Source organism: Urocitellus parryii, chromosome 8 (genome assembly GCF_045843805.1).
Source record: "Urocitellus parryii isolate mUroPar1 chromosome 8, mUroPar1.hap1, whole genome shotgun sequence".
NCBI lineage: Eukaryota > Metazoa > Chordata > Mammalia > Rodentia > Sciuridae > Urocitellus > Urocitellus parryii.
The window spans coordinates 13,049,504-13,076,203 of NC_135538.1; positions in this window are offsets into that span (position 1 = coordinate 13,049,504).

The following is a 26,700-nucleotide window of genomic DNA, read 5'->3' on the forward strand; positions in this document are numbered from 1 at the left end:
ATCTCTTCATTTAAAAATCCTCGATCTATTCACATTTGGAAAACTTTACTATATAAAGTCACATTTGTAAGCTGCAAGGATGATCTGGGACCTCTAATTCATCCCATGGAAAGTTTTATTTTTCAATAATTTCTTCATTATTCATCTGGAGCATGAAACTTAAAGACCTTGAGGCCATTTATATCTTACTTAACAATTCTGGATTATAACCTATGTTAAAAGTTCACACACCTTTAGTAGGAGATTTTGAAGTGATTTTTTTTTCTTTTTAAAATTTTTATTGAAGTTATAATTATGGTACAATAAACTACATGCATTTAAGGTATACATTTTATGAGGTTTGGAGTCAATGAGGGAATGCACCAGCACTTTCGATTCATCTTGGTTCCATTGGTCTATGTTGTCTTCATGCTGTCCATGGCATTTTGATCACTACATCTTTACAGTAAGTTTAAAATGGAGTCCTCTGGCTTTATTGTCTTACAAGATTATTTTAGCTTTTTAAGATTCCTTGAGATTCCACATGAATTTTAATATGATTTTTTTTAGCTCTGCAAACACACAAATACACACACATACACACACACACACAAAAAAAAAAAAAACCACTGGAATTTTGTTAGGAATTACATTGAATCTTTAGATCACTTTGGGTAGTGTCAATCTTTTAAGGATATTAAGTTTTCCTTTCACAAATTTGGACTGTGTTTCTATTTGTTTAGATCTTCCTTAATTTCTTTCAGAAATGTTTTGTAGTTTTCAAAGTACTTACTATTTGCTTATTAATTTATTCTTTTGTTAATAAAGGAGTATTTTATTGTTTTGATGCTGTTATAAATAGAATTATTTTTGAAATTTACTTTTCAGATTATTCATTATTAGTGTGTATAAGTGTAAATGATTTTTTGTGTGTCGATTTAGAGTCCTGCCCTTTACCAAATTTGTTTATGGGTTGTAATATTTTTATGGAATATTTTTGGTTTTCTATATACAAAAATCAAACCGTCAGCAAACAAATAGTTTTACTTCTTCCACTCTAACTTAGATGTCTTTTATTTATTTATATTTATTGCCTAATTGCTCTGGCTAGATCTTCCAAGATTGTGTTGAATAAAACTTGCAAAAGCAGTCATTTTTGCCTTATTACTGGTCTGAAAAGGAAAAGTTTTCAATCTTCTGCCTTTGATTGTGATGTTTGCTGTGGGTTTTCCATACAGAGTTCAATTACTTTCAGGTAGTTTCTTCTTTTCCTATTTTGTTAAGTGTTTTTATTTTTATATTTTATCATGAAAGGAAGTTGAATTTTGTCAAATGATATTTCTGTATCAACTAAATTAAGCATATGTGGTTTTTTTCAGTATGTTATTCCCAATAATAAAGGGTATATGTATTTCATAAAGAAAATGTGGTCCTTCTGCGGGCATATGGACCTAATAGGCATGACAGGAAATTGATTTGTGAGAAATTATTTAATTCAGCAGACAAAGACTGAGATGAATTGTTAGATGTGGCAGAAGTTGAAGTCTTAGAAAGAGACTTTGGGGAAAGTATTGATCATTATCTCATGGTACTGTGATTGGCAGTGCCCCAAAGAAGTGCTGAAAGCTATCCTCTCGAACTGAGATCTGACATTTGAATATCTGACACATAGTGTTCTGGTGATGATTTATAGCCTCTAAGCCAGTTATGATATTTATGTTTTTTCTTTTAACCATCCCACACTTCCCACAGTGCATCTGTGTAATTTCCTTATAAGAGAAAGGATGGATCATGGAAGGATAGAGTTACCGTCACACCTCACCTTTCTTTAGTAGGATTTCTCATCTTAGTCTGAGGTAGGGTAGAAGATAGACATAATTCCATATCTTTATATTAATTTATTATGTAAGCTTTTATAATCTGAAATAATTGGAACATTTCTAAAATCTCCCTGATATTCTAGCCAAGGGTAGGGAGGTTGCTTTCTATAAAGAGAGCTTAACAGGAGCAAGGCGACAGAGGTTAATGTCATTTTACCTTTCACCCTACCAATAGAGATTATTTAATAGACTAGGTCACTTGACAAATTTTTTGCCTAAGAATAAATGTCATCTGTATCAAGAAAAAATAATATCAAATTAAAAGTAAAATGACAGGAAATAATTATAATATATAACATCAAAAATTGATATCAAGAATATTTCAATAATTTACAAAATAATTATTAAAAGGCAGATAGTAAAAATGGGCAAATAGTTTGTATAAGAATTTTTTCACACATACTATAAAAAACTAAAAGGTAAATAAATATATAACAATACTTCTCTTGTAATCAGTGAGTTTCTAATTAAGACATCAATGGTATAAACTTTCTTCAATTGTGTTGGCACAATTAAATGTTTGATGAGATTATAAATTGGTAAGAACTCTCAGACATTCTATCACAAGGTGTCTAAATATTTGGGAAAGCAATTTGTTATTAAGTAGTATATTGAAGATACTTAAATTAATTTACTATTAAAATTAGAATCTCATGGCAGATTTCATAGTCTGAATAGTCATTCATGACCCGATCTGATTGTGTCTTCCACCCATCTCCCATGTCCCTGTGAATCAAGGTATACTTCTTCAGACTCAGTAGAGGGCTTCAAGCTTCAAGGTTTGCTTTAACTTCATTGTAGGCCAGTTTGCTTTTCTTTTTTCTTTTTCTTTTTTCTTTTTTTCCTAAAGAGAGAACTGGGTGAAAACATTAATATTGGTGTAAATGCATAGATTAATAAGATTAATTTAATACTGATTTCAAAGTGTGACTTATAAAACTACATGTCTATTGGCAAAAGTGAGAAAAAATCTTTTACTGAATTCAAATCATATTAAAGTTTTTAAGACTAAAATTGTGTTGTATGAATATTTTCAGTTTCTTAAAAATAAGGATTAATTTTCTTGTTGTTATACTTACTCCTTCACTGGAGAAGAATCCATGGTTTTATGAAGGTAATTACATTATTTGAATAGACTATGAATCTAGGTGTTTCTGTTTTCAACTCTTGATCTTCTATAAACTTAAATGCTTCTTTTAGGACTATAAAGGATAACATTACTTGTTCCATGTAGTGAGGCAGTGAAATGGCAGGAAGGTTTTACCCAACATGATCATGTGTTCTAGTTACTTGAAATTTAATTGCTGTCACTTGTAAGTGTAATGAGGAGAGGAAGAAATATGCACATTTTGTTGACTTTCTACTCATCAGTGCTAACACAAATCATATTAATTACTTGGACAGGAGGTAGCTTATTTATGACTCTCAGCATGGAGCCATGATCTGAAAAATAAATGAAGCATGTCCTTGTAGTCATGGATGCCCACACAAGGATGGGAAGGAAGAGGAGGGTAATTTGTGCAGAGCAGTGATATGGAATCTATATTGGTATGATAAAAACAATCCCTCACTGAGTGCTCCTACAATTCCATTGAAAACAAAATGAAGATTTTTAAAAATTGGTACCAGATATGCTTCTCTAACAGTATCCGAACAAACTACATTTTACTTGGAGCTATCCCCCATCCCTTGCTCAAACTGTACTATATGACAAGCACCTTCACACTTTTTCCACTCCTTAAAAAATATTAAAATGGTATTAATCAAAGAATGTATGCATAGGTTATATAAGTACAGTGCATAACATAAAAATGAAATCATTACACTTATCATAGGACTTAAGAAATATTCTTTAGAAATTCCCTAGATACCTAACCCAGTAAAATACACCTTCATGTACCATAGAGAGTTCTAGTCTTAAAACGATGCTAATTATTCTCTACTTAGCTTATTTACTTTCCCCACCAATGCATATATTGATAAATAATGAAATATTTACTATTACCTATAATTTCCCGTGCTTTTGGTTTCGTGTTCTTGCTTTGTTTTGAGAAGCATCTACGTTATTGATGTGGGTGTGGCTCATTTATTTTCACTGCCTTATAATATTTTGTAAAAAATCAAAATTTACTTATGCATGTTTCCGTTCTTGAACAATTGGAGTATTTTCATTTCTCACTCTTGCAAGCAATATTGTTGTGGACACTCTTACACTTAAATTCTGTAAAAAGATGTTTACAGTTGCACGTACCTGACAAATCTAGAATACACATCAGGATTGGAACTAGTGATACCTGAAGTTTACCTAGGGAAATTTATCAGATTTTGCCGGTTTTCCCAAGTGGCTATATCAAGTGGTTACACCAATTTAAAGTACTGAATTTAATTTAAATTTAAATTTAATTTAAAGTAGTGAATCGGAATTTTCAATGCCTCATATCAAATGTGCCATAGATTGACTCAATTTTAACAATGTGGTGGATTTACTATAGTAAATCCTATTCTGGCTAAAACATATACTTCCCTTATTCAAAATGAATTGGCACATATTTTCATTTATTTGTGAGCCATCCATGTTTCCTCTTCTGCGCATGCCTATCCATATCTTTGACCCACTTCCTTGTTGATTTATCATTTTCACACACATTAGTCAGAGACTTTATTATTGACAATAACAATCACGTGGCTGTATGAGTGCTGCAAGCATCTTGTTCTGACCCGTGTCATGCCTTCACATGCTGTAAGATTTTCCTGTGATAAAAACATTGCTCTTTAAGTCAATTGGAAACAATCAGTCATTTAATTTGTTTTAAGATATCTGTGTCTTGTTTAAATATCTCTGGTATTGTCTTAGCTTGGCTTCTGAAAACTTTTTGAGAATATTTTTTGCATTTGTGATCTTTATCTTTCTTGTTTCATTTTAGTGTCAGGTTAAAATAAAAGCAAAACCCCAGCTTCACTTTTCCTTATGTGGAAACCCTGTTATCTGCAGGGTTTTCTCCCAGATTTCTTCCTCTCATGTCTGTACTTCTTGCTCTCACTGTGTTCTTGTGTTCTATTTGTCAACCCTTGTTCTTTCTAATATATGTTGCTTTATAATAAGTATTAGTAACCACAAATGCGAGTACTAACTGCTTCTTCTATTTCAAAATAGCTCACTGATGGTTTATTATTTTCCCTTCTATGCATAGTATTCCATCTGTATAATGAGATTCCATTGAAAGTTCTGCTCAAATTTTAAATGCAACTTCACTGACTCTGTTGTGTGGCTGATGGTGAATCAGTTTATGATGAACTAAAGTACTATCAGACTCACCTGATTACATATCAAGCCCAACTTATTTCCTTGAAACCTTGACCTTAGTTGACTTTCTTTTCCCACCTTCATGTGAGAAAGAAAGGCTGGAAGGGTTTGGAGTGCAAGGAAATCTCTTTTCCTATTTTGGGCAAGGTCTCAGCATTCTTTACAGAGCAGGTCTTTGTTATGCCAATGGCTCTGGGCATATTTCACTATTATCCTTCACCTCCTTCTGTCTGACCTTACCAGGGGACCTCTCTCAGATATTCACCATAAGAACCTGGAGAACTTTCTGAAGATAAAACGCATGAAAGTGTAGAGGTCTTAAGACAGCAGCTTCCAGCTGTCTCATACTAATTGATACTCTGTCTCCAGAAGTTTATAAATTTACATTAAAAAGTAAACAATTAAATTCAAAAAAATAGGCAAAGGGCTTAAGTAGCCATTTTTCCAGAGAAGATATATGCAGATGGCCAGTAGCAATGAAAATGCTCAGTATCATTAATCACACCCATTAAGATGGATTTGATTTAAAGGACAGAAAGAGATAAAAGAAAGAAAGACTGAAGAAAACGTGGAGAAATTGATTGGGACCTTTGTGCATTGCTTGTGGAAATGTAAAATGGTGAACATAGTGGAGGCACCATGGAAAACATTTTTGCAATTTCTCAAAAAATCAAACATTGGATTACCATAGAATCCAGAAATCCCACTCTTGGATAAATACTCAAATGAACTGAAAGCAAGAATGCAAACAGATACTTGCACACCAATGTACATAGTAACATTTTCCACTGCAACCAAAACACAAATGTCCACTGACTGATGAGCGGATAAACAAAATGTAGTTTATATCTACATTAAATATTATTCAGCCTTAAACAGGCAGGAAGTTCTGACATATGCTACAGCATGGGTAAGACTGAAGACACTACATTAAATGAAAGAAGCCATTCACAAAGGGACAAGTAGCATAAAATTTTACTTTTATAAAATACATGAAGTATTCAAAATCATAGATATAGAAAGCATGGTGGGCTACCAGGAGCTGGGGAGGGAAAAACTAGAAGCTATTGTTAAATGGGTAAGGAATCTTAGTTAGGGAGGATGAAAATGTTCAATTGCTGGTTGGTGATAGTTGAACAACACTGTAAATATACTTAATGTCACTGAACTGTACACTTAAAACTGGCTAAAACGGTAAATTTTATTTTATTTCTATTTAAAAACATTTGTGTGTGTGTGTGGTGCTGGAGATCTAACCCAGGGCTTCAAGGGTGCTAAGCAAATGCTGTGCTACGGAACTAAGTCCCTAGCCCTTATGATAATTTTCACAAATTACTATTTAATTATCTCGTGCAGCTTCTATCTTTAGTAGTTTTTTTTTTTTTTTTTTTTTTTTTTTTTTTTTTTTTTTTTTTTTTTCCTGGTTAGCAGATCTCAGGCACGTCTAAATTTCCTTGTCTGTCCAGATTTCAAAGTGGTGCTCTTGCTCTGGGATCTCCATCCTTCAACACATCCAAAAGCAAGCTGTCAATATCCAGTGTGTCCAGCTTTATCTGGTATGTACAGGAGAGACAGCTTCCAAGTTCTTCACAGTCAGAGCTAAAGTTCTGCAATCTGCCAATGCTATATGAGGCTCCAGTTTCTCCACATCCTTCTCTTTTCAGAATCCCACCCTCACTTCCCCCTCATGTCATATTATAACAGCTGGTCTCCATTACTATTTAAACATAAATGATGGAACAGCATAAATTTATTAGTGACCTAAGGAGAAAGGGCTCACTATGTCACCATTATGTATATTTTCTGTATATATTTTTGGGAAAGTATCATCCTTAATGTAATTATTTTAGAATGACAGATTTCATGGAAAGAGTCTCTGTCATACAAAATTAAATTATTCCAAACATTAGTTATTCTATTGTTGAGAAAAAGAAGAGAGAATTCCAATTTATTACTAAAATTCTATGAAATTGGGAAAGTTTTTACAAGTTTGATCAACCCACTTTCCAAAAGAAAGAATAAATTAAATAGTTTTAGGTTATATTTTTCCCTAATGCTTTGGAAATAATTTTTACTCACAGTATAGAAATTTGGGACATGAGAGAATCTTCCTGCATTTAGTTAACCCCTTAATAGCCACAGAAGAATTTTTTAAAGTTTATAACCATGATCATGTAAAGTCCAATAGAGAAGAAAATAGAAAAGTAACATAATGAATTCATTCATTATGTTGAGGAAAAAAAAATACATGCTCAAAGAGAGATTTTAAAACTGGCTAAATTCTAATTGTATCTTTGTTTACTTTGGTATTTGGGAAGATGCCTTTACAACTGTAATCACTACCAAGGTATTTATAACAATTTTTGCATCACAAATTTTAATTAAAAAAATATAGCCCCATGACTGAAAGTATTGTATTATTTTTAAGTTGATTGTGAAACTGCACGAGTAGGTTAGAAGCAATATAAACCAAATTGTTTTTATTAAATTGCCTTGCTAGCTCATAATAATATGGTAAATTACTAGTTTATTAGATCATTTTGCTGTAGTGTCCAATTCACCACTGTAATTTACCAGTTGCATTTCCTGTGCTCTGGAGCATTTTCATCTTTTCAGCTTAATGGGTTTAGCTTTAAGGTAAATTGAACTCCTAATTCAATCTTCGGCTTTCTAAAATGGCTTTCTCAACGGACTCCATTTTACACCTTCCGCAGTGTTCACTGACTGCTTCTGTTTCGTATTTGTTGGCAGAAATGATTAATAATGTCAATAGTTACATTGGAACATAATTTTGTCTATAGGTTATTAAATAAACAGAAATGGTAATTCCTAGTGTGTCCACCAAGAAACAATAGAGTGGAGAGAAAAATCAAAGTATATAGTGACATAAATATGTATTGGGTGTATTGCAAGTTCTACAATCTTTGGTTCCAAAATATCAGTAGTAGAAAAGAAGCACAAAATCTAACTCTTTACTCTGCATAAGATTATGTTAGAAATTTAATCTTAATAAAATATCTGAAAGTGGAAAGAATATTACATGGTATCAATAGAAAGACGTATTTTTTCTTTATATTAATAATATATAAGAAGGAAATGTTGTTTTTTTTTTTTTAACAAAACACACTTGAACAAAACAGTTTTGGCTCCTTAAAGTTTTCCCAAAGTTTTTTGGTTTTGTTTTTTGTTTTCTGGACCTAGAAATGTTGGTAGTATGGAGCAAGTATATGGACAAACAAGTATATGGACAAAATATGAATGTGAGAAGAGTTACAAATAACATGCTAATGGAAATTACATCCTCACTGTGTCAAGGGAACATTAAACATGCAATATATAATAGTTAATATCAACAGGTAATATTATTTCTCTGCAATCACAACAATATTATAATTGACAGATGAAAAAATAAGCAAGTCTTTAAAAGAGAAAATAGAACAAATAAGAATTTAGTAAATGATAAGATTGACATATCATATCATATTCACATATCATTGGGACAAAACTAAAATTTCAATAAATTATATTGGGACATCTGACAATTTGTAAAAAGATACATTTGAATTAATTTTTCACACTATATTAGACATATCTAGGCAGACAGAATCAATGGAAGATATAGATAGATAAAAATAAAGAAATATATATGGAGGGGCTGGGGTTGTGGCTTAGCGGTAGAGTGCTTGCTTCACATATATGGGGTACTGGATTTGATCCTTACCACCACATACAAATAAATAAAAACAAAATAAAGGTATTGTATCCATCTCCAAATATATATATATATATATATATATATATATATATATATAGAGAGAGAGAGAGAGAGAGAGAGAGAGAGAGAATAATTGGTTCACACATTTATGGGGTCTAAGAAATCCCATGCAGACCACCTAAAGCTGGTAAGCCCTGGGACATTCATGGTATGGCTCAGTCCATTTCTGAAGACCTGGGAACCAAGAGAAGCCAATAGTGTAACTCAATCCAAAGCTGAAGGTCTGAGAATCAGGAGTTGGGTTGTGGGTAGAGATGCTTGTTTAACTCTTGGAATCCAAAGATCAAGGAAATTGGCTTCCTAGAGTTCAAGTAAAAGAGAATAGATAAGCACATTCATCTCTTCTAGTTCTCCCTGGTCCTCCAACCAATTGGATGATTTTGCCCACAGTGGGGGTGAACCTCTCCCACCTACTCCACTCAGAGCCACACATCAATCTCCATTGGAAACACTCTCAAAGACATACCCCAATATGATGCTTTACCAGAATTCCAGGTATTCCTTGATTTAGTCAAGTTCGTACCTAAAATCAGCTATAACACATTCTTATGCCATATATAAAAATGCATTATAAATTTCAATGAAAAAAATATTAACACAGTGCTAAAGGAAAGTGGGTAAAAAGTTCCATAATGTATTTCCTGGTAAAGATTTTCTATGGCTAAAATCTAAACTGAATAAGAAAAGATTAATAAATCCCCTCATACTAAGAACTTTGCACAAAACAAGAAAAAAAGAGTGCCATCAAAAAATTCAAAAAGCTGTGACTTATCCAGAGAAAGGGTTCTTAGTGCTCAGATCTGTTTCTAAATACTGTATACCAATGAAAGGAAGCAAGGATCATTAAAAAAAAAAACAGTTGAATTCAAAGTTGGAGGGGAAAAAAAAATGTGTATAGTGCACTTCAACATTTACTGTGCCAGAGAATAAGAAAGTGTTTAAAAACTAAGAACAAAACAAATGGCACAAGTTGCAGTTTAAATGGACTTTCATCACCAAATATGGGACAATTTGAGCATTAATATTAAGATTGTAATCTGTTGAATAAAAGAAAATCCATAAATTCACACTTATACCAAACACATGCATATATATGTATACACACATTTATGTGTACATACATGCACGTACATAACACAAGAGAAGGAAATGTTCTTCATTACAAAGCAATACTAAGCATAAATGAAAATGGAATGATGGTGTTACATAAAATCATCATTTTCAACACCATGTTAATGAATGATTCAGGCAACAATCATCAATGACATTAGAACTGTTGGGTGAAAAGTATGATGAGAAACAGGCTGTGTGCACTGATTCTAAGTATCTTCCAACAGATCAAGTGTTAATTATAGAAGAAAAAATAGTAACTCCACAGTAGAGAAACATGCAGAGACCACTTAAATAAGTGAGGTAAAGTTAACATGAACATTATCAAGATAAGCTGCCATCATATGGCCCAATTCTACCATTTTTTCTGGCCTGAAAAGCAGGAGCAAAAAATTTATTACACTTAAATTATTAAATAAGATTAGAAAAACAATTCCAAAATAAATTTAAAAGTAAAAAAATAAATAAATAATGAATTTCAGCTATCACAGGTCTAAATACAGCTGTCTTTGAGGTTGTATTTAGACCTGTGATATCCCTCATGGAACCATTTTCCTTCCAAGGGTTCATTTCAATAGCAGAGGTTGGCCAGGGAGTGAATGGAATAACAGATTTATGTAAAGAACATGAAGTATCGAAGGCAGCAGATCCACAGTTGGGAAGAAATACCAGGCATAAAGCAAGAGAAAGGAAGGACACACTAGAATCCACCAGTTCATATTGATCCTAGGAGGACAGCATGAACCTCACATCAGTCTCCATAGCCCCAGACCATCACAATGCACACAGGTGCAGACAGACCAGGCCCCTGGCCAGGGAACCTCAGGATTCGGAACACAGAAGGAGGAGTTCCCAGATGGTGGACATTTTGCACCAAAAATTTAGCAACAAATGTGTGGACCCCAACAGGGTCGGATGCCCCCCACTGCATGGTGTGATGCCCCCTACCTCACTTCTACCCTCCAACTCCAGGCAGAGCTGCTCTTGTGGCCAACTTTCCTCAGAACCAGACAGGGAATGAAATTCTAGGAAAACAGGACTTGACCCCAAAGAAGTCATTACAGTAACTTCTCCAGAGAAATGAATAGGTTAGAGGTGGGGAAATGGCGTAAAGTTGAGATCATTGGACCTTCAAGACTCCACTTCATTAAATCTGGCTTCAGCCAAAGAGTGAAATTATATGGTGTGCACAAATCAATAATAGCTGTGTCTATTTCATTTGGCTTGCCTTCTCTGGAGTGTTGGTGGTTTTTTTTTTTATTATTCTTTTGAAGCACACATAGAAAAAGTAAGTTTTTTTTTCCAGAACATTTATAAGGTGCCTGAAATAAAATATCCAGTTAAGAAATGCAGTGGGGTAAAACACAAAGAACAAAAAACAAGAAAGAGTAATGTTTGAGTGATTAAGAACAAAGTAGATTTTGAGGGGTGAGACACAGTTGCCCTGTTTATCAGCTGTATGACCCTGGACAAGTCATTGTATTTGTCTGTGACCCAACTTTTACTTTTGAAGTAAGACAGTACACACCTCAGATGTCCACATACATGAACATACATGCATATTAATGTATATGTATGCACATTATGTGCTAAGTAGCAATTAAACATTTTACCCTTACTCAGCATCTTTTGTATATTCAAAATATAGAATAACAGAGAGAGTGTTTCTTCTTACCGTATGTCATATTAAAGTGAAAATTGCCTGTATGATTCAAGTGCAAAACTTTTTACCTCTTGACATGCACGCCTCAACCAGGAGATTGGCATGGTGGTGCCTGTGTGCTTTTTGACAAAGCACACGAGGCACACTTGACAATGTCAGGACTGCCACATCAGGGTAACACTGGAAACATGAGAATGCATTCCTTACAAAACCATAAGATAAACTGTTGGAAAATATTATTTCATAATGGGAAACAGTTCATGTTTTATTCTACATAGTCTAATTTACATGAAGTTTCTTTATATTTGAACCCTCCATTTCATATCAAACATTTTTTATATTTGTAATATCATGATATGATAAGAAATAAATATTTGGTCCCTCCCTCTGGTTCCTGAGTCAGTTCCTACAACCCTGGTTGCGCAGGGTCCTAGGACAATCTTTTGCTCTAACATTTGCTCTTCGGTCCTGGTTCCTGGAACTCACTTTCTTTCTAATTCCCTGGGTTTGGTAAGAATGGATAACAGAAAACTACTGAATATTTGAAATGTCCCAGGTGATAGGAACATCCTCTGTGCTAGTGAGGTCACTCCTCCTGGGCTCCTGAATAGCCTGAGTGTGGGAGCTAGTAACAAGGAGAACCAACCCTGTGATGAGAAGTGGAGCTTCAACTCATGTCCTCACCTATCAAGATGCGTTGAGCCCATCACCAAAGACCAATGATGTCATCAATCATGTCTCTGTAATAAAGCCTCCATAAAAACCCAACCAATGTTCAGAGAGCTTCCAGGTGGCTGAACACAGGGAGGTGCTGGGAGGGCTCTGTACCCAGACAGGGCAGAGAAGCCACACACCCCTCCCTCATACCTGTCCACAGCATCACTTACAGCTTTACTTCATCTGTGTTCTTGCTCTTATCTTTTATTGGCTTTAATAAATAAAATTGTCTCCTTGTGATCTGGGAGCCATCTAGCAAATTAACCAAATCCAGAACAGAGAGTTGTGGGCACCTCAATTTAGAGCCAGCAGATCAGAAAGACAAGGGAAACTACTACTTGTTATTGGCATCTGAAGTGGGATGAGCCCTTCCTGAGGAGCCTGCCTCTCTCTAGGTGGATAGTGTCAGAGTTGAGATAAACCACAGCACACTCCATCCTACCTACAGAGAAAGGTTTACTGGGGTAGGGGGGACGTCACACACACTTCATGACCAGTGGTGAGATGCTCTGTGCTGAGTGTTGAGCTGAGTGTGGACAGTAGAAAAAAGACTATTTCTTCAAACATTCAGATCAATATTATGATGTGAAAATTTATCATTGAATATTAAAATTTTCTCATGCTAACTAAATTTTTAAAAATATTCTTTTCTATGTATCAAACACATTTGATATTATACTTATTGCTTATAATTTTGTTTGCTGAGTCAGTCTTTTATATTAAATACATTCAGCTGGGACATATTACATTTCATATCATAAGAAGTCACATATATTTGGGTTTTATTTTGCTTCTCCATGCCAGGAATATTTTAGAAAAAAATCTGGATGATAATATGATTATGCTTTTGGATAACTTTTTCCTAAGAAGAACATAAGATATCTTCTTTTCAAATGATGGCCAGTGTTAGGACACAACAAATTTGTAACAGCATTTATTTAGTAGAGTAAAATGGAAGTGGTTTATGGGATTGAAATCAAACTTCAGATTTCACATAGAAATATTTTTGTATGCTATTATACAAAAATATATTTGTATAATTCTGTTATAGTTAAAGCTTTGTCCCAGGATTTCATATACTGACTTCCAGACCACTCACATATAATTGAATCAAGCCTTTATTGAAGCACACCTGTGGCGGCTGACCAGAACATAAAGCTGTTCCCCTGATCAGCCCCAAACAATTGCAAGGGCGCTCCTTATAAGCCCGAAAACCGCAAAAGGGATGTTGAGGGGGGATCTAGCCAATGCAAGCAAGCCAGGTTACAGAAGCAGGACAGTGCAGTCAAGTGGAGGGAAGCTGAACCAATCACAGTTAGCCCAGTCACTGCAGTTACAGAAACAGAGCCCTGTTACCCTAGTTACAGAAACAATACCCCATTAGGTAGTTTTGTGTTCTTATAGGTTTCTATAGCAAAAGGAAAAGAACATCTTGCCCCAGTCATGACTCTTCTACTTGGCATGGTTCTTTTACAGGATGAAGTCATAAAGCAAAATGGAGTCATATTTGCTCCTACTACCACAATTCAAATATATTACAGTTGGAACATAAAATTGTGTGGAGCTGGAATTATAGCTCAGTGGTAAAGCACAAGCTGGTACACAGAAGGCCCTGGTTTAACTCCCAGAACCAAAAAACTAAATTAATTAATTAAAATGTGAGAAGGGGTGGGGAAGTATGGGTATAACAAAAATAGAAATCTTTATAAATTATAGCAAATATTTTGACACAGAATTTCTTTTTGTTTTCACTACTTGATTTTTCTCACTGTGATAATAGTTTCCACTGAAATGTTTGCAGATTCCCTTAGAGATCCCCTTGAGTATGACAGAAACTTAAAAAGAGTCGGTAAAATAAAAATAAAATGAATATGAAATGGAATTAAGGTTTTCAGTGTTCAAGAAACTACAGTTAAATTTTGATTGCTACTTCACTCACATAATAATGTGACCAAGGTCACCTCCTATCACCTTGAATATCCTCTGATGCTTTGTCCTCTTCCTGCCCTTCTTCCAAAATATGCTTCCCCTAACGTCATTCTTGCCTTTAATTTTTTCTATTCTTAGAAAACAAAAATCATAATATTTTGATCAAACTAGCTTATAATGCTGATATCAATCTGCTCTCCATTTCCTTGATGCCTTATCAATTTCCTTTATCATTTATTTCCTGATATTTCTCTACTTCATCCCTCAGAGCTTTCTTTTATTTATCTTTACTTTTAAACTCTTTAAAAATATAAAAGCACTTTTCAGAGCTTGCTCTTACATGACTCCCATCTCAAATTGTAAGGCAGTTTCTCATTTCACATGTCTGTGCCCCTCCTCCTCTTCCTTAGGTAGTTTACCTCCTCCTTTCTCCATGGTCACACTATTTTGGTGATGATTCTCAGGATATAATTCTCTGTCATTTATTTATTTATCTTCCATCAGACCTCTCTTGTTCCATAAGTTCCTTGAAATCTGTATAATCTTTTTTCTTCCTTCATTTTTTCCCTACAAATTCCTTGTAATTGAATTACATACTTTCTATTTTTCTTCTCACATTAATAGTTATCCTTTATAATAGCTGTTCAAAATATATTTAATAATAAATAATCAATAAGATATATCTTCAGCTCAGACTCTTCTTAGCCACAGATCCGAATTACCTATTGCCAGTTTAACATTTCAAATTGATTGTCTCCTATGTCAAGCTTTGTGTAAAGAAGCATAAATATTGATCTCTGTTCTCAAATTTGCTCAAGCAGATTGTAAATCTGCAAATCTCAGTAAATGGTGCCATCATGCCTGGAATTACTAATGAACTATATTCGGCCCTGTGACTTTCTCATCTAGAACACAGAGTGTGTGAGTAAGGAAATGGCAAGGACAGTAACCCCCTCCTACCACACTATGCTATTCACACACCCAGTAAATGTTCCCCTTTCCTGTAAACTTGAGATGTGCCAGGTTCTTGTGGTTTGTGGGAATTCCCACATGGGGACACTTCCTTCCAGGGCACAAGGTAAGTCTACTTTTGGACAGGAAACTATGACTAACAACTGAGGCTTTGGGTTACTCTTGTCAGGGTTCTCAGCAGTAGATTTAGCTCAGATCTGAGAGCTCTGGGATCACAGGAAATGGTACTTATTCAGATGCTTTTGAATAAAGTCCACAGCCTTAGAGCCTTGCCATTCCTTTGATGATTTCTCATCCTAATTGCTTCTATGACATTTAACCAATGTGAGAGTGGGCTTGTCTAAGGTCAACAGGCATATGTGATTCATTAGTCTGTCTCTTACCTCCTGTGGCACTTAGAGGTTCCTGAGCCAGGGCAGAGAGCAGAACCTGACACTGAGGTTAGGTGGCTGTAGGAAATCTTCCAACACGCTTGTGCTGCGTGTACAGTGCTTTGAGAAGCCCTCAGGACTCCTAAAAATTTTTCTATTCTGCAGAAGGTCACGACTGGGAGAAAATATCCTGATCTAGAATGTCTTCAGAGAGTATTACCTCACATCTGAATTGATCTGTAGGCTGGGATATTTAAAAAGGATGTGAACTGCATGCCAAGGTTAAATACAACCACCTGAAATTACATCTTCATAACCATTTGTAAAAGATGAAAGAATAAAAATAGTTACCTGCACAGAAATGATGGAATCCTCCCTGTAAGATGTGCCCATAATTATCATTTCACAGAAGAAATGCTGCCCTAGGAAATAGAGGAGAATAGGCAAGAAAAGAAGAAAATTGGGGGGAGGTGGGCAAAGCTCAGAAAGGATGGAAATATACTAAAAATCAAAAAGGATTTGAAAGATGAGATTTATATTTGTATATAAATACACCACTCAGTTTCTCACAGACAGGAAACATTTGGCAGATTCTCAACTCTAACTAACAAGCGATTGAGGAAGAAATGTTGTCTTCCTAACCATCTATTTGGGAGGGTTTCAAAGCAAGAAAGCAAACCTGGCCAGCCCAATGCCCCTGCCCCAACTTGATTCCCATCACAGAAGGCACTAGCACAAGAGTTACCCTAGAAAATGGGGCAGAAAAAAATTTGCAAGTAGTATGTCCAGAATAGAGATGGAGACTATTCAAGTCTGCTAGAAAACAGCTCCAAAAATTACCTAAATGTGAGCAGGAACTGAAAAAAAAAATGGAGACAAACATTGGCCAGGTAGCATGAAAGGAGGCAGCCCACTAGAAGCAATCTGTGTCAGCCTGATTTCTCCTTTTGTCAAAAGCGTCTCCATGCCGACAACCTGGCCACAGGTCTCAGTGTTTCAAGTTGGGCATGCCCTAAAGGCTGGGACAATACGATTTACTAGTTTGAAGCTCTATTAGTCTCTCTCAGTCAAAAGCCTCACTCCCAAGGTCCATCGCTGGCAGCACTTAATCAAAAGATTGAAAAGGGGGAAGGAAAGAAAAAGAGCCAAATGGAAGCAGGTGCTCTGATATCTGAAAGAGCAATGAAGAGGGCCAGGTCACGTGACTAAGAGCATTATTAGCAGAAGGACAAGTTAGAGCTATACTTCCTAATAACACTCCTAAAAGAATGCACTTTCTTCACCTTCTGTCAGAAAGTTAAAATTAAAGCAGTCTTTGGGCACTAGACATTTAGAATTTCAAGTTATACCATACAAGGTTTGTGATGTAAAAGGATTTAAAATTCAGTATGTGATGTTTTCAGAATCTCACAAGATAATAAATTAATTATTCGACGATTGCATCTCCCTCGTAATTGAATGCAAACTTCACAAGGCAAGTCTCTTAGTCCAACTGGGCTGCTATAACAAAACAACAAAGACTGAGTGACTTACGAATTATAGAATTTTTTTTTCTCATAGTCCTAAATCTGTGAAGTTCAAGGTTAAGGGCAGATTCAGTGTCTGGTGAGGGTCTGCTTTCTGCTTCATAGAGGCCTGTGTCTTATCACAGTAGAAAAGTGTGTGGTCTCTCTGAAGTCTCCTTTATATGAACGTTAATCCCATTCCTGAGAGCTGCATCTTCATGACCCAACACCTTCTAAGTGCTGCACCTCTGTAGGCTGTTACCTTGGGCATTAGGATTTCCATGTATGGATTTCTGTTTCATTTGTTCATTTGTTTGCTGGTTTGTTTGTTTTGAGAGGGGCAAACATTCAGACCATAGCAATGAGGAGCCATGTGTGTTCCTTCAGTGCCGCAGCAGGAAACCATGGAGTCAGCATGAAAACCAAGGGTCAAACAAATCACTGAAAGCCACAGGCAACAGGGAGGAAAGGCCTGGGCACCCACTCAGGGAGGATGGGAGGACTGTTGAAGGGGTTGCTCACCACAGGTGTGACTCCCAGGCCACACACAGGGCAGGGAGTACACACTGCAGGTGCGGTCCAGTTAGCCTCCTGGCATCTCCCTTCTTTTCAATGGTCTCAACTTGACGTCCTTAGACAGTACCTCTTTCTCCTTTGTCACTTAACATTCAAAACCACTTTCTTGTTCTTTTAATTCTCCGCTCTTCAGAGAGCCTTTTGTGAGTCAGTCTGGGTCACCTCCCAGGGCTCACGTCCCTCACAACATGAGTCTTCATTGACCACCTGGACCATTACCTCATGGTCTCATCCCATAAATGTCATGGTTTCAAATTCCAACACTAAATTCTCATCACTCAAACTCTTGGTTTCTCAATTTCTCCATCTCTCTTAAGAGCTTGGAAACCCAGCTGTTGTGTTTTTACTCTTTCCTATATTTCACATGTTCTCTCATCATTTGCTCATGTGTTTTCACATGTTCAGCCCTCAGACTTTCTCTATTTTCTTGCCAGCACCTTCACTGGGGGGCATAAGCTTCAAAGCTGATTGTCTACTCATCCTTAATTCAGTCTCTGAATTAGCCTGACTTGCACAGGCAATGGGATGCTCAGAGGACATGGCACTGACTCTAGAATCATAGAACCTAGTCTTCCAGTGCAGTCACCTGAGCAATCAATTTTGGAACTGTGGACAATTTAATATAAATTTTGATAACCAACGTCTTTATGTATAAAACTGACATGATGAGCATTTCCTTAGGATCTCTAAGGATTAAAACATGGGCCTAGGTAATTGTGACAGCTCCATAGTTGTCATTATCAGTATACTTTTGATGCCAAATAAATATTTTAATGACACAGTTACATTGAATCATTTGTTCTTCTTTTGAAAATTGTTCATAACTTTTATTGTGTATCAATATCAACTTTTTAGATTTATGTTTTTGAATTTTAGTACATATAACCTCTCCCAACTTGGTTTATTATGGTAAAAACTAGATATTTCAGTGTAACTCAATTCTGATTTCCAAAGACATTTAGTATACAAACAATTCTGCACACTTTACCGTCTCTTAAGTACACAATTGAGTTGGCCTTCATACAAATTGCTTGAAGAAATGCTGAATACTAGCTCTGGGCAGTAAATAAGAGGACAGCAACCGTAATTCTCCTGTATAATATAAAGCCTCTGAGTGTTTCACAGTGACTGATGATTAAAGAAATACTTGCGGTCATTCTATATCCTCTACTAACAGACAAATCTATAATATATTTTATAAACATTCTCTTAAAACACTTTAGAAAAGATAGAGAATATTAGAAGTACAATTTTGACATATAATTTATCTCAATTGCTTTGTTTGCACGAAGAAATTAAGATTTTTATACTTTATTTGTTATAAAAATGTAGTTTTATCTTTGGGAATTCAAATAAAATATTATTAAAAAATAGTGTGGCTTCATCACTAAATTTCTACCAGTCATAATGACTACCTAAGTTCTACTTCCCTGCTTTGCATCTCAAATAATTTAAGTGCAATAAATGATCTCAATAATATAGTTAGTGTTATGAAATTTTATTTCATCAAAAGAAGTCCTTCAAAATGCAAAAGTGATGCATAAAAATAGTTACCTTAGGCCCAGGCAATATTGTTGTTGCTATCTTAAGAGGCAGTGTGAACTTCTCTGTGATGCTTTGAAAACCTCCAGAAAATGGTCATAATTTAGTCCTTAAACTTCTAAGATAACAACTCTACCTTTACTCCTAAATGAACAAGAGAGTGACCTTCAATCGGTGCAAACTTGCACATAATTCAAGACATCTATTAAGACTTTGTAACTTTGGAAACCTTCTCAGATTTACCCACACTAGCCCTGTGATCCTTGTGTGAAACAGTACTTCTGTGTGTTGTTTTGCTGTGTTCTAGGTGCATCATGAATTCTTTCCTTTATGATGTCTTCTGATAAGGTTTTGTGTGTCTGGTGTTTTCCAAGTCCAAGCAAGATAAATGACAAGTAGATAAACCTATGACAATAGAAATGTGAAGGATATAAAAAAATGACACAACCAGGAAAAGGTTTAAGGTCAAGTATAATGGAATATGAAATGAAAGCTCAAAAGAAACAAACTAGCAGATTCTAAGAAATTAAAGATAAGGAGAAGTTAGGTCATGCAAAGATACACAAATAGCAGAGATGTAAAAAAAGGAAAAAATAAATTTGCAAAAAATTAATAAAGGGAAAAAGCAATTAGTCAAGAAAAACTGGATATTTAATAAAGATGCAAGATGATCCAGACATAGGTTTTGGACTTTGTTTTTCATCTGGTCTTTAAAGGTATGTTTTACATACAATAAAAATCATTTTTTAAAAAATGTACAGTTCTTCAAATTTTGAAAACTGCCAGAGGTTTTGTATATACCCACCAAATCAAGATTGGTAAAATTATGTTGTTCCCACAAATTCCCCAGTGCAAGTTGGTGGTAAGGGTTTTCCTCCACCCTCAAATCCTAGCAACAGTTTCTATGCTTTCTCTTTATGTAATTCTTCATTTTCCAGAATGTCATGCAAATGGGATCATAAAGTATATGGTCTTTGGAGCCAGGCTTTTTCATTTCGTGGAATGCATTTGACATTCATCCATATAGCTTTATCTATTATTCATTCTTTTCCACTGAGTGCTACCACTCTCTTGTAGATGTACCACAGTTTATTACTCATTCCCCAACAGGGGAATATTAGATGTTTTTCTCAATTTCTGACAATTATGAAAAAATGCCATGACAAATATTTACATCTAGCTTTTGTGAGAACAGGTTTTTCTGTTTTATGTGTCTTCCTCTTGGAAAAATACCTCTTGGGATTGAGATGGTTAGATAGGAGCAGGATACCTAAGAAACTAAGGGTGTTTCCAACATAATTGTACCATTTATCATGCTGCCAGCCATGGGTTAGAGTTAGAGTCTCAGTTGTTCTACTTTCAACAGCCTAAGTGGGCATGGATAATCTTTTAAATTAAATCATTTCAGCAGGTGTGTAGTGATACCTTATTGTGATTTTAGCTTGTCCTTCCCTAATGACTAATGATAAAGAGCATGTTTTATGTGATTAATCACCATCTGCATGTTTTATGAGGTGAAGGGTCTTTTAAAATATTTTAATTTCTTTTTAATCTGTAGTTTTATTGCTAATTTATAAAATGGCTTCATGTACTCTATGTAAAAATCCATTTCAAGTTACATGTACTGCTAACAATTTCTTCTAAGCTATTATTTGCTCTTCCATTTCTTTAACATGGTCTTTTAGAAAAACAAAAGTTGTATTTTTGATGAAGTTCAATTCATCTAATGTTTACTTTTTTCTTCATCAACAGTCTTTATTTGTTTATTTTTAATCATATTGAAGAGATCTGGCCTAACCATAGTTCATAAATATTTTCTTCTATGTGTTTTTCTAGGATGTGGATAGCTCTTTCATTTAAGGATCCATGTCAAATTAACTTTCTTGTGGCATGAGATGATGGTTTTGTATTTTTTGTTTGCCTTTATGCATAAGGTTACCAAATTGTTCCAGCAAATCTTGTTGAATAAGTTTTCCTTTCTCTTTTGCCTTTTCATGGTACCTTTATCAAAATCATGGAATTTGCAGGGAAATGGATGGCACTAAAGCAGATTATGCTTAGTGAAGCTAGCCAATCCCTAAAAAACAAATACCAAATGTCTTCTTTGATATAATGAGAGCAACTATGAACAGAGCATGGAGGAAGAGCAGCAAGAAAAGATTAACATTGAACAGAGATATGAGATGGGAGGGAAAGGGAGAGAAAAGGGAAATTGCATGGAAATGAAGGGAGACCCTCATTGCTATACAAAATTACATATAAGAGGTTGTGAGGAGAATGGGAAAATAAACAAGGAGAGAAATGAATTACAGTAGATGGGGTAGAGAGAGAAGATGGGAGGGAAGGGGAGGGGGGATAGTAGGGGATAGGAAAGGTAGCAGAATACAACAGTTACTAATAGGGCATTATGTAAAATTGTGGATGTGTAATCTACGTGATTCTGCAATCTGCATTTGGGGTAAAATTGGGAGTTCATAACCCACTTCAATCTAATGTATGAAATATGATATGTCAAGAGCTTTGTAATGTTGTGAACAACCAATAAAAAAAAGAAAAAAAATTAATTAGCCACGTAGGTGAAGGTTTGTTTCTTGAGTCTCTCTCCTGTTTCATCCATCTGTTTGTCTATCTTGGTACCTATTGCACACCACCTCGACTACTAAAGATTTACAAGTCCTTCAGTCAGACACCAGAAGTACTTTCAATATGTTCTTTTTAAAAGTTGTCCTGGTTAATGTGGAGTATTTACGTCACCATGGAAATCTAGAATCAGTGTGTAAATGTCTACAAAATGCTGACATTTTATCAGGATTGCCTTACATTTTAAAAAGGCTGACATTGCCTTACATTTTGATCCATAAAGACAGTCTATCTGGCAATTTGTTTTAGGTATTCTTTACCTTATCTCAACAATATTATATAGCTTTAAGCATTGGATACATTTTCTCTAAGCATTTTATATTTCATACTAATTTAAATGATTACCTCTAAGTTTTAATTTCTATTTTTTGTTGCTAGTAGATGCAAATCAGATTAAACTAATTTCATTTGTTTTGTTCAATCTTCTCTATTGTTTTTAACCTAGTGGGTTCAGCATGTTTATATTGGAATTCTGGCCTGTTGCATTTTTAATCCAATCTCTTTCTTTTAATTGTAATATTTATTAATTAACACATTTTGTAAGTTTATTGTCTTGGTAGGGTTTATCTGCAATCTTTCTCTTTTTTTTTTTAAATGTGTTATTCATTCCCTACAAATTTGTTATTTTTATGCTTTCTTTTGGACTAACTAAAAATGATTCTTATGATTTTCTTGTTTACTTTGTTGTCTATTAATTACAAATTTTAGTGTGTGTGTTTAGTGGAAAATTTAGGCTTGATTGCATGTATATTTAATTTTTATAGCCTCTTTTCATGTAATTTTATACTGTTTCCCACAGGGCATGAGCAGCTTCAAACTATATAATTTCATTTCTTGCCTACCCCACTCCCTGACCTGGCTTGGCCTTTATTATTACACATTTTACTTCTACAGATGCTACAAACATTGTTATTACTTTGTTTTAAACAGTCAACTATTCTTACTAAACAAGAAAGATATTTTTATATCTGTCATTATAATATGTTACCTATGTTATATTTGCTGACATAGTAACTACTTTTGGTGCTCTGTATACCTTTACATACTTCCAGATTTCCAGATTTATTTTTTATTTATTTTTTATTTTTTTGTGTGTGTCTTTCTCCTTTTCTGGACTGAATTCATGAATTCGTTTCATTTATAGTTCGGGTCTGCTGGTGATGAACTTTCAAGATTTGTTTTTCCTGAAATATTTTTTTTAATTTTTTATCTGCTTTTGAAATACATACATATATATAATACATATATATACACACACAAACACAAATACACACACACACACACATACTTTTCCCTATGCATAAATTCTAGGATAATTTTAAGGAAAATTTTTCAATGGCATTTTGAGAAAGTCTAGTAAGGAATATTCTATTCATGACCATATTAAAGGTATAAGGACTATTTACAAGGGGTTTATGTTGGGGGAGAGAGATTGGGCTCAACTCTGAATACAGCAGGGGCAAACAGAAATTAGTTTAGCCAAGGAAGGAAGGGTAAGAGCCAGTGAATGGAAAATTAGTAAGAGGACACATTGGTGCTCAGGGAATTCTATCTCAACCAATGTAACAGGATTTTTGAAGACAGGATCCAGTGATCAGACATCATCTGGGGGATGGTGGAAGATGAGGTATTTTTTTAAGAGAGAGAGAGAGAATTTTTTAATATTTATTTTTTAGTATTCGGTGGACACAACATCTTTATTTTATTTTTTATGTGGTGCTGAGGATGGAATCCAGTGCCTCATGTATGCCAGGCGAGCGCGCTACCCCTTGAGCCACATCCCCAGCCCAGGATGAGATATTTTTTTTTATTGGTTGTTCAAAACATTACAAAGCTCTTGACATATCATATTTCATACATTTGATTCAAGTGGGTTATGAACTCCCATTTTACCCCATATGGGAGGGGAGGGGAGGGGGGATAGTAGAGGATAGGAAAGGTAGCAGAATACAACAGTCACTAGTATGGCAATATGTAAAAACGTGGGTGTGTAACGGATGTGATTCAGGATGAGGTATTTGATCAGATATCAAAGGTGATTGGTTATTGAGTGAGTGGCTGACACAGTTTGCAGGGCTCTTTGATAAAACTGGAGACTGCAAGGACATGTACAGATGGGTCTAGGACAAGATTTATAAGCCTGATGAAAGTTTGGCCAAACAAGCACCTTTCTTAACGACAGATTTTATGTTTCGTTCTGTACATTTCAGATTGTTGCTAGTCTGGCTTAGGGCATTATTTCCAACATAAATTCTGCTGTCAGTGGTGGTTGGTTTCTTTGTGTATAGGGTCTTTTTTTCCTCATGCTGCTTTTAAGACTTTTTTCCTATTATTTAACAGTAGAAGCACTTTAGTTTTTATTTTTTTCAGTTACTTTTCTACCATACCTGCTTTCTTTGGGGGAATTCAAATGCATCTCTGTTAAGCTGATCAGATTTAATCTCAGAGCTTACTAATGCTATCATCATATTTTCAGTCTTTTTTTCTTTCAATATGTTATAATGTATGGTTACTACTGTCATGTTTTTGATTTATATTATTTATTTTATAATATCAAGTTCATTAATTAGTGGAAGGACTTTGGAGTTTTTTCCACTTTGGCTCTTATAGAGATTGCTGCCTTCCTCATTGGTGCTCAGGTGTTTATTTATATGAAGAATTCTAATGAGTCCTTTAACTCATTATTTCCTGTTTATAGGAACAGCCAAATTATTCTATGAAGTGGTTGTGCCATTTTACAGTGGGTGCAAAATGGTTACAATTTATACACATTGTTTCCAACACTGTTATCCTCTGTGCTTCTGATCCCAGCCATCTCTTCCTGGGTGTGAAGTAAAATTTTATTGTGGATATGACTTTCATTTCCATAAAGACTGATGATCCTGAGCATATTTTCATGTGCTTAATTACTGCCCTGTATCTCCTTTGCTAAAGGATCCATTCAAATTCTTTACCAATTTTTTAAGAACTAAGCTCTTTTTATTTTTGTGTTACAAGTGATTTTATATTCTAAATAAAATTTCCTTCTCAAAAAAAAAAAAAAGATTTTCAAATATTTCCTTCCATCCTTTTGGGTGTCTTTTCATGTACCTGAAAGGATACTTTAAAATATACAAGGTTTTAATTTTGATTAGATTCAATTCATTTATTTTTTTTTCTTCTGTTGCAGGAGGGAAGATATTCAGCACCTTATGGCTACACTGGAAATGAGTATCTGAAACAGTTGTGAAAGTGGCTTCCCTAGACCCAGTTTGGGGACAGTTTTCCTGATTGTTTTGAGATGTCCTTTGTATTGGCAGAGCTCTCCTTACTGTTTGTCACTGCTAGATTCCTTTATAGACAACACCAGCTCTCCCCTCCTGTGAGAGAATGTCACATAAGCATTTGAGGTCTTATTTTTCATCTCCTTTTCAATAAAAATCATTTTTTTTCTTTTTTTCCCCCTAGCACCTTTAAAAACTAATAAAACATGAAATGTCTCTTGGCCTCCTCAGCACTTGGCTCAGAAGTCATAATCAGCCTCTGAATAGGACTCTCTGTAGTCCATGGCTATACACTAATTAGTGCCTCTTGGATAAAGAAAGCTTATCCCACTAATTTGAGTCCCAATCTTGAACTTCTTTCAGCCTCAGTTTCTATATTAGTAAAATTAGTACACACACCTACCTCTTCTACCTCATGGTTTCTTGTGGGGGATAAGCACAGGTATGAGCAGTCCTTTTGCCCTTGGTAAGACCAAGCTCTGGGGTATAGATTCACAATGCCTCACGTCCTGAAAGCTGATCTGAGTACTCCTTTATGCCTGCCTAGCAGAGCCTGTGTTACTTAATAAAACCCACACTTCTGGCTTCTGGGCTGTCCTTGATATGAGACTCTTGATTAGAAGAGTTCTATCATCAGTGTCCTGAGAAAAATGTATAAATTTGGATGGAAGATTCTATCCTGATAGAACTCTCTTGCTGTGGGGCTTGATGTGCTAAAATTCTTTGTACTTACCCTTGAGTAGATAGCATAAACTTCTACTTCCAGTATATGGAAAAGATGTAGCTTTCTAAATAATTCTAATTAGGTAGTCAGAGTCAACAGGAATAGCAAATGAGGTTTGAATGTAATTCAGAGTAATGACCATCTTATTAAATGAGGGCTGAGGGGACAATTTTCATGTGTTCTTGCCTAGTCTTTATAAGCACTACTAGTTAATGGTTCTGTATCCTTTTGGTACTTATACTATGTAATGCTTTCAATGCCTTTTGATTTTATTGTGTTTTTGGAATTTGGGGGAGGATGTGTGTATATTAAATATATTTCATTTTCAAAAAGAAAAACATGTTTTAGATTATGTTTGTTGATTTCTGCAAACAAAAATAAATAAATAAAACAAATCCAGCTGTTATTTTAATTAATTTGAATATTTACAGCAGTTTGGGAAAATATTCTTATCATAATAATTTTAATGCCCTAAACAGATTCATGAATATGGTTATCTTTACACTTATTTCAGTCATCTTAGTTTCTTTTAACAATATATTGGACTGTATAATCTTTAGATCTAATCTTTGCATTTCTTTTTTCAAGTTTAATCTTACATATTTTATAATTTTCAAGTGTTTCAAAATGGGTTGTTTTCTTAATTTTATTTTCATATTATTGTTCCTTGCTATCATATGAAACAGCAAATTTCACACATTTTGCACATTAATATTATGTCCTACAATATATTATGCCCAAATAGAATCT